This window comes from Centruroides vittatus, unplaced genomic scaffold (genome assembly GCF_030686945.1).
Source record: "Centruroides vittatus isolate TY-2023 unplaced genomic scaffold, ASM3068694v2 contig_1422, whole genome shotgun sequence".
NCBI lineage: Eukaryota > Metazoa > Arthropoda > Arachnida > Scorpiones > Buthidae > Centruroides > Centruroides vittatus.
In genome coordinates, this window is record NW_027120892.1 from 322415 (window position 1) to 333166 (window position 10752).

A 10752-nucleotide genomic window follows, 5' to 3' on the forward strand; every position below is an offset into this window, starting at 1 on the left:
TTGGTTTTCTGTGTTCTCTCTCTATTCATTTATTTTGTATCATTTCTATTACTATTTTATTATTTTCCATATCAAAACTAAGAGATTTACAATACAAGATGTGTTCAGATTTTTTCAGAAAGTAGGATTGATATTGCTATGCATTTTATTCCATTGTATTATATTATGATTTGCCTGTTTTTTTGGGATTCTTCCATTAGATATTTCCTTTAGAAGATCAGTTTGCTTTACAAAAAAGTTTATAAAGCCTGTAATTAATGATTTTAAATTTTCCTGATAGTTTTACTAAATGCAAATCATTTTTCATTAATTTCAATATTCCTAGAACAAGTAATTGAAAACTTTGATTTGTAATCACTTTTACAAAATTACCATTTAACTTAAATTTATATCATAATGAAGCTCTGTTTTTTCTTCTTTGGAAGTAACTGACCAGGTTTTAAGTTCATCTCTTCTATAGCTGATAGCATATCAATTATTAATACAGCTAATAAAAAAATTTGATATATTCTGAGATTATAAATTGTTAATAAATTCTATGTATTGTGATAGTTATACCATCTACTGAAAATTTAATTAATAATAATTTCAATAAAAAAAAATCTAGAATTATTTTTCTATAAATTAAATTAAATTAAACAATTTACATAATAAATGTATTACATAATAAAACATATTACAAATTTTGTTCAAACCCATTCAAATTTTAACATATAATGCCAACTAAAGATTCAAACTATTCCTTTCCTACATTTAATTTATTTATTCATAAAAATTTTATACTGGAAAGAAAACTGATAATCTTTAATGTTACGAGTGTATCAAAAAAAAGTTCATAGCCCCAGACCACATGACAAAGTATAATATTCTTTCTTAAAATAACGGTGATAAGGAACAATGAAAGAATTTTTATAACTTTTTATTTTTCCTTTCCAAAAAAAGAATTTATAAAATACACTAAATGACTAAAAAAAAATATCAGTCATTTAGAAGAGATTTTTAAAGCAATTCTATGTCCATAAACTGACATTTCAGTCAATCACTCTACTTCTACTACATTATAAATTTAAAAATAATACAATATGTAATTCCTATATAGAAAATTACTTTTAAAAATGTTTAAAATAGTTTAAAATGTTTAATAAAGGAAAAAATTTTAAACCATTTACTTAAAATTTTTTTTTCTTTTTTAAATTATTCAGCCTTTATATAACAATTACACAGTTTTTATTTAAAAAATGAATGCATTTAAGCATTAAAAAATAAAAGTGTCACCAAAATTATTATAATATAAAATTTTTTAAAATTAATATTTAATGATTACTTTATTGCAAATTTTCCTTCTGAATTCTTTTATCTTTATCTTAACTGATCTAACTTGGTTAAAATTAAATTTTTCCTTTAATGTAAATATAAATATGGACCAATAAAATCACTCATCCAAATACATATAATAATAAATAGAAAAATGTTCTTTCAGCAAGCATAAACAAGAAATTATAAATATAGTAATTTTAAGAAAATTAAATATATTTTGGCATCAAATCAATTGTAGTCTCTTATATCATCTTGAGTCTTCTGGATTTATAGTTTTAGTAAATCTCTCTCTCTCTGATTTATTTAGTGATTTGCATAATTTTGAATGCCAGAATTACTTTTTACTGTTTATATCCATTTAATTTTGGGTCTTTCCCTCATTCTTTTATCCAATCTTGCAAGGAATTTTAGACTGATGAGCCTTTGATAGCACATTCTTTCAACATGGCTACATTATTAAAGTTATCTAGTGTAGATTTTACCTATTATAGAAGTTATATGTTGTCTTCAACTCTGTCCACTTGATATGATTTATTTTTCTATTTTAACATGTTACACACACAATATTTTTGATAATAAATGGCTTATTTTGGTAATATTAATACATTTATCATAGTGATATATTAAAATTCTTTCTTTCATATATTTATTAAGAGAATATAAATTTTTAAATAAATTATATAAATAGATATTTGAATAAGAATACAAATAATTTTAAACAAAAAATTTTTTAATTTCTCAAATAGTTTTCATAATACATTTTTAGGATGACAACCAAAAAAAATATTCTTAAATAACTATGTAAAATGAATGAACACAAACTATTCTTTAGATGCTTTTGATTATAAATACCTTTGATGTAGCATTAAATCCAAAAATATTTTACTTACTTAAAAATTAAAATCCCAGGTGAAAATTTATCATTAATATTTTTAATTCAACCAATTTTGAAAAATTTTTAAATGCATTATTTGAACACCATAGCTAAATTTTTATATCTTCTTATTTGTACTTAAACAATATTTATTCTAATTGATTTTCTTAGCATAATAGTTTAAGCTCATTATTAATAACTTAAAATTTAAATTAATATTGTAATAGTATTTTAATTTTGATAAAAATTTTTTATAATAAATTTATAACAATTTGACCTTTGTTTGAATGAAGATACTAGTATCAAAGCATATTGATAAGAAAGTGAATCAATGTTATTCTGGATTTAGAGATTTTGAAGTATCTTCTTTAAAGATATTTCATAGAAATTAACAGAAAACTACAGTAGCATTATTATTGTTTCTTTATTTCTATATATATATATATATATATATAAGAAATAAAGAAACAATAATAATGCTACTGTATTTTTCTGTTAATTTCTATTTTTGTGTGTGTATGTATATATATACACAAAAATGTTAAAATATCAAAATACTAAATATTGATATATTAATTTTGTATTTAATAACATTATGAAGATTAAATAATAATCCATTTTAAATATAATATAAAAATTATAACTGTAAAAAAAGTATATGTCTTACATATATTAAGAAATATAAAGTTACATTTTATTATGTAAATATACATTAAATGTAGTCAAAAAAATTTGTTTGTATCTTGAGCAGCTAATCAGTAAACCCCTATCACTCCATCAATCAGTAACATTATGTTTGCTTTGTATTCTCATGTCCTCCTATTTCTATTCATGTTTCACTATTTGCTGTACTAAGTGAATACTCCTAAATAGATAGCATTCCATAAAGAATACAAGTAAAAGGACTGCACTAAATATTTCTAAAATATCTAATAAAATATATTTATAAAAAAAATAAGTAAGAATAAAAAATTTTTATTAATAATTATAGAAAGTCCTAATAAAATGAATGTAAATAATTATACAAATTTTTTCTTAAGTTCATTAATTATGAATTATGCAAGAGAAAAATTCAGAAAGTAGATTATAAGATTATTTCAGGAAGCTTGCAATGTTACATTTTTAGGAACTGAAACATTCAAAGTTATTATCCTTAACTGAAATCAATATTTTAAGATGTGAAAAATTAAAATTTTAAAAATATTTTATGGTAATTACCTACAAAATAGCATTTTTTTTAGCTCTCTTTAAATAAACATATATAAACATAAATAAATATATATTTTAAAATTATTTTGACAATTCTGAAACTTTTCTAATTACAAATATAATTACTTTTATTTTAAAAAATATATTACAAAAATTATTAAATAATAAAGAATTAATTTTATATAAATATTTGTTTTTGAATTAGAAAAAAAAATATTTTTCTTGCTTCCTAAAAATTGCTTCTGTTTTATATTAATATATATGTTATTTTTCAATTGAGCAGAGAAAAAAGTTTTATTATTGGCATTATATATCATTATTTATATTAAAAACAAAAATTAATTACTTTTTATATATCCAACAATTATATGTAAAAACACCAAATATTCTTCTACTAATAATCATTTCTAGTGATAGTTTGCTCAGTACCATTATTTTGAAAATTTACTTCCCTAGGGCAATACATTTAGATTCATTGATGCTTAACGGATGCCTTTAAATGATAAATTTACTTTTACTTTGATGTGTGTATGCATATATATAAGATACATTAGCAACTATCCAATAGGAAGCTTTTTGATAATTTTTTAAAAAATTATCAAACAGCTTCCTATTTTAATTATTAAAAAAATTACTTAAAATTTTCCAATAAATTACGATGATATATTTATTTTGGAAAATTATCAAAATCAATGTACATATCTATTTTTTAAAATTTAATTATATAAAATATACCAATATCTAAAAACTTTATAAAAAACTGCAAGGTCTAAGTTTGGAGTTGAAGAGAAGAATGTTAAGAGAAATAGATCATATAATAACACAAGAAAATTAAATTAGTGAAGAGAAAATAAACAGTTGGTGTCTGATGAATTTGAATGTGATGGAAAAAATATGGAAAGGAACATTGGCTGTATCTTGTACTAAAAAAAAATGTTCAAAAAGATGTATTGTAGTATACTGCTGATAATGGAACAAAATTCTTCCTGAAAATGTTTTGGAGATTAAATTAAGCTGATTCCTTGATGAAGGTTTAACTTTTGTGTTTTGTTTGTTTTATGTCCTAGGAATTGATGAGTTATTAATATGTAAATATGTGAATTTTCATTGATATATATTTTTCATTTAATTTGTTATTGTATACCAACAATTTATTAACTTATTAAAAGTTATAGATATTTATTTTTAATAAATTTTACAATTAAAATATCAGAATGAAATTGTTTCTATTCACGTACATTTTATTTGCATACTTCACAAAATCAATATTTATAATGTTATCAAGTAGCTAAAATATTTCTTTAAGCACCACTTCATTCTGAATGCTCTTATTTAATGTACTTTACCTTTTAACATCGTTTTCAAAAAAAATCAATCTAATATTTTTAATAAAAGCTGTTAAAATAAAATAAATGGATCATCTAACAATATGTAAACTTATAATATTTCAAAAATATAATTAATTACATTGACCAAAGTACAATATTTATTATTATATCAGCTAAAATATTTGTTTTTCAATGCCTGGATAACATGTCAGTAAACAGAGTTACCTACATACAGTAATTGTTACTTACAGGAAATACCCCCAACATTAAATTAGCCAGCAGGCAGGAATACTGGTTTACTAATCAACTAATGTTACACATCTTCCTCCTTTTTCTTCTATAAATTAAATGCAAATTAATTTTTTTAACTATATCATAAGTATCAGTAATTCCTTTATCATGTATCTATTATTTAAAAGTTGTTATTCAAAATGATGAGAAATTTATCATATAGAATTGGTACTTATCTAACATACTCCAAATGACTTGATTCTTCTTCACTTTATTTAATTTAATAGGTGTTATATAATAACAAATTTATTAAGTCTAAATTTAATACCAGAAATTATTATTATTTACAAAATATTAAAAATCTAATTATTATTAACTGAATTATTTTAAATTTATTAACTTTTATGTAGAATTTATATCCTATTTATTAATTATTTGTTTTTGAATAAATTATTTCAACCTAAATAAATTTTCACAATACTATAACTAGGTTAATTAAAAACACTTTAATATCTGAATAAGAATATAATGATATTTAAATTAGAATCTAAAGTGCAGCATTTCAGTTATACTCAGACTCTCAGATTTACATATATCAGGTTATGTTACCTTTGTATTTTTTTTTTTATTAAGCTACATATAAATTTTCATTGATAAAAATTTTCTTTCAGTTTATTATCATATACCAACAATTTATTAAACATATATCATACAATATATTATTGTTTATTCATATAATAAAAAATATTTTATAAAAATATTTCTATTCAATGACTTGATAAAATGTACTGTTTTAAATGTCTTTTAACGATCTATCGAATATTTTAGTTCAGACACAAAAAAATCAAAATTTCAGAAAGCTCAAAATAGCACAAATTATATGCAATACAGAGAATCATTAAAAAAACCTTTAATAGACAAATTTTTTGTGTTTTTAAACTTTATTGGTAAAATATAATTTATTAAATTAAATTGATTGACCTATTATTATTACCTGTACTTAAATTTTAAAATAATGAAATTTTACTTTTTATACTCTAAATAATATATATTAAATTTAATTCAGAATGTCCAGTTATTTGTTAAACAGAAGTTATTAATGCTGCAAATTGTCTCCAATCTGATCATTCATTTTTTTTTATTAGTGAAAAGGAAGATCATTAATGGTTATATGTGTATTGTGAAAGAAAAATCAATCACATAAGCAAAATAATTAATTCCCGCTATAAACCACAGATTTTTAAATTTAAAAATGTATTTAATTGCTGAATTTTGTAACAATAATTTTAGATTTTTTCTTGGAAACTTAATAGTATGTAAATATTCATTACATTTACATATATTGTTATAACATTTATATACATACTTGTACAATGTTTGTTTTTTACATTAACATATATAATAAATAGGATGTGTAAATATGTTATTGAAAAAAAAAATGCAGAATTTTTATATATAAACAAATCCAAAACAAAATTCTTAAAATAATAAATCAAGCATTAAAAAATAAAATAAAAATAAACTTAAAAAAGTAACATCTATCATCAAATAGAACTTTGTCTTCAAGATATACTTCCAAAAGGCATTACTTAATCATTGAGTAATAGTGATAATTATCTTTCTAGCGGTTTGCTAATTGGGGCAATGTTTAATTCAAGTAAAGGATGAGGAACTTTAATAGAAGTTCCTTTCTCCATCCTTGAAATTTCTCAAGCAATGCAGTTTTATGTATATATATATACATATAAAAATTAACAAAAGATATAAACTTTTGCTTAATAAAAATTCATAAAAAGAATGCATGAAAAATAGAGGTCAAATCTATCATTCTTCTAGCAGATGGCATTTATTACAGACATTGTCTAATCAAAAGAACATTATTAACACATTATACTATATACATACAAAAATATAAGTATTATACAATTTATAAAATGCAATACGCTTTTATGGAATTCGTGTCATTTTATATTTACGTGAAGTGTAATTTATTAAGAAAAAATAACAAATTAGAATTTAAACCATTTTAACAACTTAAACCTTGAAACCAATTTTATACTATAATTCAAACAAGAAAACATATACATTGAAAACTATAATCATATATAAATTTTAAAAAAAATTAATTTATAGAAATCTTAAACAGATTTTTCTGGAATATTTTCTAAAAAAGAACAGAGCTAAATTTAATGTATAGACATAATGTAAGCATTGCTTTAAACAACCTGATGAATCATATAATTGCACAATCAACTAAACTATAAAAAAATCTTATATATATATTAATCACAAGGAAACCGAACCCAAGTTGATGTAAGATTGATTTTAACCAAGTTTTTACGCTATTGGAATACATAACATTCCACGTACCGCAGTAGCCTAGATTCGTAAGGTTGGGATGCTCGGAACAATAAAGATAATGTTTAAATGATTTTAATTTGTTAAAATTACGCTTGGATTAAATAATTTATAAACACATACAATGAACTATTCAACAGACGGGGAAGAATAAGCAAGTAAAGCAAATCGATGACGACCGAATGGCTATTATAGCTGGGGTGAGGCATCTCCAATAACAAATATACACCGAAGTACGCCGAATGTAAAGGATCGAACGTGTTTTCGTAGCTAGAAAGATGCATACATATATACTTTAACACACTATTTACCTGATATAAATCGACTTAATGGTGATCTAACCCCACCCGGTGTTAGTAACCGAACCAGACGATCGCTAGTGTAAGAAAAAAAGAGGGGAACCCTTCTTGTTTACTTCTCCCCCGTCGGCCATGTTACTATATGTTCGATAGATTGGATTTATTTTACTTACTTTAATCGAACTTCAACGGATGATGATCCAGGAAACAGTTTACAACTAACAACACACCCTTTTCCTTCTCCACGCCTACTCTCGACTTCATTAAAAACGAACAATTCTCTTCTGCAGCCGAATAACACACTGCGGATGAAGAACGTTGCCCCACCCAACACCGACAAAAGACGCAAAGGGGAATAGACGTGGACGTATATGACGTTAACCTTTACTTTTTACTATTTACTTTAAATTAATATTATTTAAAACTTACCGGAATCGGTAGAAATAGCGTAAGATCGATTTTATTACAGTACTAATTGATGTGGACTAGGTGATGTCATCTCCCGGTTCGGTAACGAAGTGTTGCTGCAGTCGAGGCTGTGGGTCAACTGTAAACCAGAACATCGACGACCTCGCCGACACTACTTCATGACGGGACCGTGCACTATCGGCATTTTTTGGGTGTGGTATATAAGTGCCACTATACACTAAACTCTTTATTTATTGACTATAACAGGGCGCAAACACGTTATAATTAATTGTACGCCAAGTTATAAAAATTTATATTATATAAGCGTCCGAACAACTTAACTATTTATTATTTCTAATTATTATTAATACAGTAAAAATAAAAGTTTATTTTGATTCTTAAATCGTTTTATATAAATTTATTAAATTTTTATAAATTTTATAAATCGAAAAAACACAAAAATCTTGTAAAGCGCCTCTAGTGTGATAAATATGTACTCGGCTTCTTGCTTATTTATTTATTTTTGAATTTTTGTTTAGTTACGTCATATCCCGAATTATATTTATGAACATAAATCATTACATAGATTTATATTAATATAAAAACGTTAAAATTAGGTTAATTTCTGCGATTTATATCCTATACGACCAGATCGTAAAAATAATTATACTGAATCTTTTCGAATTTGAGTATTAAAAGGAGTTTTTTTAGAGGGCGTGTTTTTTGTTTTCGTATGTCGAATAACACGCTACTACATATAATGAACAAATATTGTGACGTTTTTCGAAAATTACACCAATTAAATTTATTACTAACGATGACAATTAATAGCTTCCGGTTTAGTTAGACCCACAAAGTGGGCATTATTAAGACCGCCTTCGTTCTCTTATCTGATATTTTGTATAGGAAAAAAGCATGATCAGGGGCGACTTTTACCCCTGTAAGGCCCTTCAGAGGGAACTATTCTTTAAAAAAAAATCATTTATTACAATTATTTGATTTTTTTTTACTCTCCCTTTTGTTCTTTTGAACGTCCGTTAAGATAAATTGTTATTTTGCATCTGAAAACGTTCCTTTTCAGCTTTTGTTTAGTCTGTGGAGATGCCACAATAGCGACTAATTCAATTAATAAATAAATGATTTATTATCAAATAATTCATGTTACGAATGTCAAAATGTTAATAAATTTCTAAGGTTTAATGTTAAATAATAGGGCTATAATTTTTAAATACCTTTGTCTATGAAACATTAAAAATATATTTTTTTAAATGCTGCGATTTAAGCTACAATAATAAATTTCATTCCATTCCATTTAATAAAATGAATTAAAATATTTGAAGATTAAAAACATAATTAAAGTTATATAATATACTAAATTTAATAATTTTTATAATCTTTTACAATTTGATTTATATCAAATTGTATAATGAAAATATTTCGTAAGTGGGCGTCAAGTAACTTACTGCATGAAAATTCTCGAAGAAACTTAGCAGGCATTTTAAAAATTATGTTCATATAAAATGAATTTATAATTATAAATTAATGAATCGAATAGTTAATTTTTGAGTCATTAAAATTGTTTTATGAAAATTATTTCTTATTTTCTACCAGAGGAAAGACTTTTAAAACTAACAGTAAAATCATGTTCTTATAAATTATTCTATTAGATATTTTGTTATTTGTTAATATAATGGCGCCAATCATCAGATTTTTCATAATATTTGCCTTATTTATAGCTTAAACAGGTCATACTTTTCATGGCCTCTCTGACTGTGAGATGTGGGACGGTAAATATTTATTGGATTATGTCCAATCTTTAATACCTAGGCACGTGTTACAAATTTAGATCTGTAAACTTTCTTTATTGCAAGCTGAAAACAAATTTTAGATAGATTATTAATTGATTTATATCTTTAGTTCTTTTAGTTCTAAAAACAAAAGCAATATTTCATGAGAATTACGCGTTATGTTTTAGTTTCGTTAGCTGCTATGCAATTCCTGTTTGAGGTGTAATATCGAATTATTATTATTATAATTGATCTTGATCTTCTTACTTAAAATAACTATTTATAAATAATTACTTTTTTTATTTATATTAAACTTTTTCTATTTTTTGTGTATTATAAACAAATAGCTGATAAATTTTCAATAGTTAAATTGTATGAATGACAATCATTTATTTAAGTGTTTGATTTAATGTTAAACAAAGTTTATTTATTTTATAAATTAAATATACTATTAATATAGCAATTTAAATATTTTTCATTTAAATCTATTTATCCAGCCAATCGTTGTTAAGACAATCACATTTCTAACCAATGATCATTGAGACATGTATTTCAGTGAGCTGCATACATTACAAAGCTACACCAAATATTTTTAATTGACAATTTATTCTGAATATGATTATGAATATGATTTCTTGTATGTTTTTTTTTTTTTCTATTTGAAATTTTTAAATTGCTTTTGAATAAATCTATTGCTAAAGATACAGTACATTTATTCATTGTTAAATTGGTGTAATATAAATAAATTTAAATAAAAATTATATAATCATGTAAAACAAATGTTTTTGTTTTTGCAGAACATTTATTATACAGTATATAATTTTTATTTAAGGTTTAAATAAAAATTATTAAAATAAAAATATTTAAAGAATTGAATTTTAAAAGAATACTATACTAATACTAAAATTTCTTCCTAGTCGATACATAGCCTATATGTAGAA

General features: G+C 23.0%; 1 protein-coding gene across 5 annotated transcripts in view; it reads right to left on the bottom strand.

Annotated features, from left to right (window-relative positions):
• Positions 1–8195, bottom strand: part of beta-Spec (spectrin beta chain) — a 95283-nt gene extending 87088 nt beyond the window's left edge. For 2 of the 5 annotated variants that reach the window (XM_067262229.1, XM_067262225.1), the window contains exon 1: positions 7790–7945. The gene's annotated coding sequence lies outside the window, so the exon portion shown is untranslated. Of the gene's footprint in view, positions 1–7628; positions 7767–7789; positions 7946–8045 lie in introns of those variants that run through there. The other 3 variants (XM_067262226.1, XM_067262228.1, XM_067262227.1) reach the window with 3 other exon arrangements.
• Between the last annotated feature and the right edge of the window lie 2557 nt (positions 8196–10752).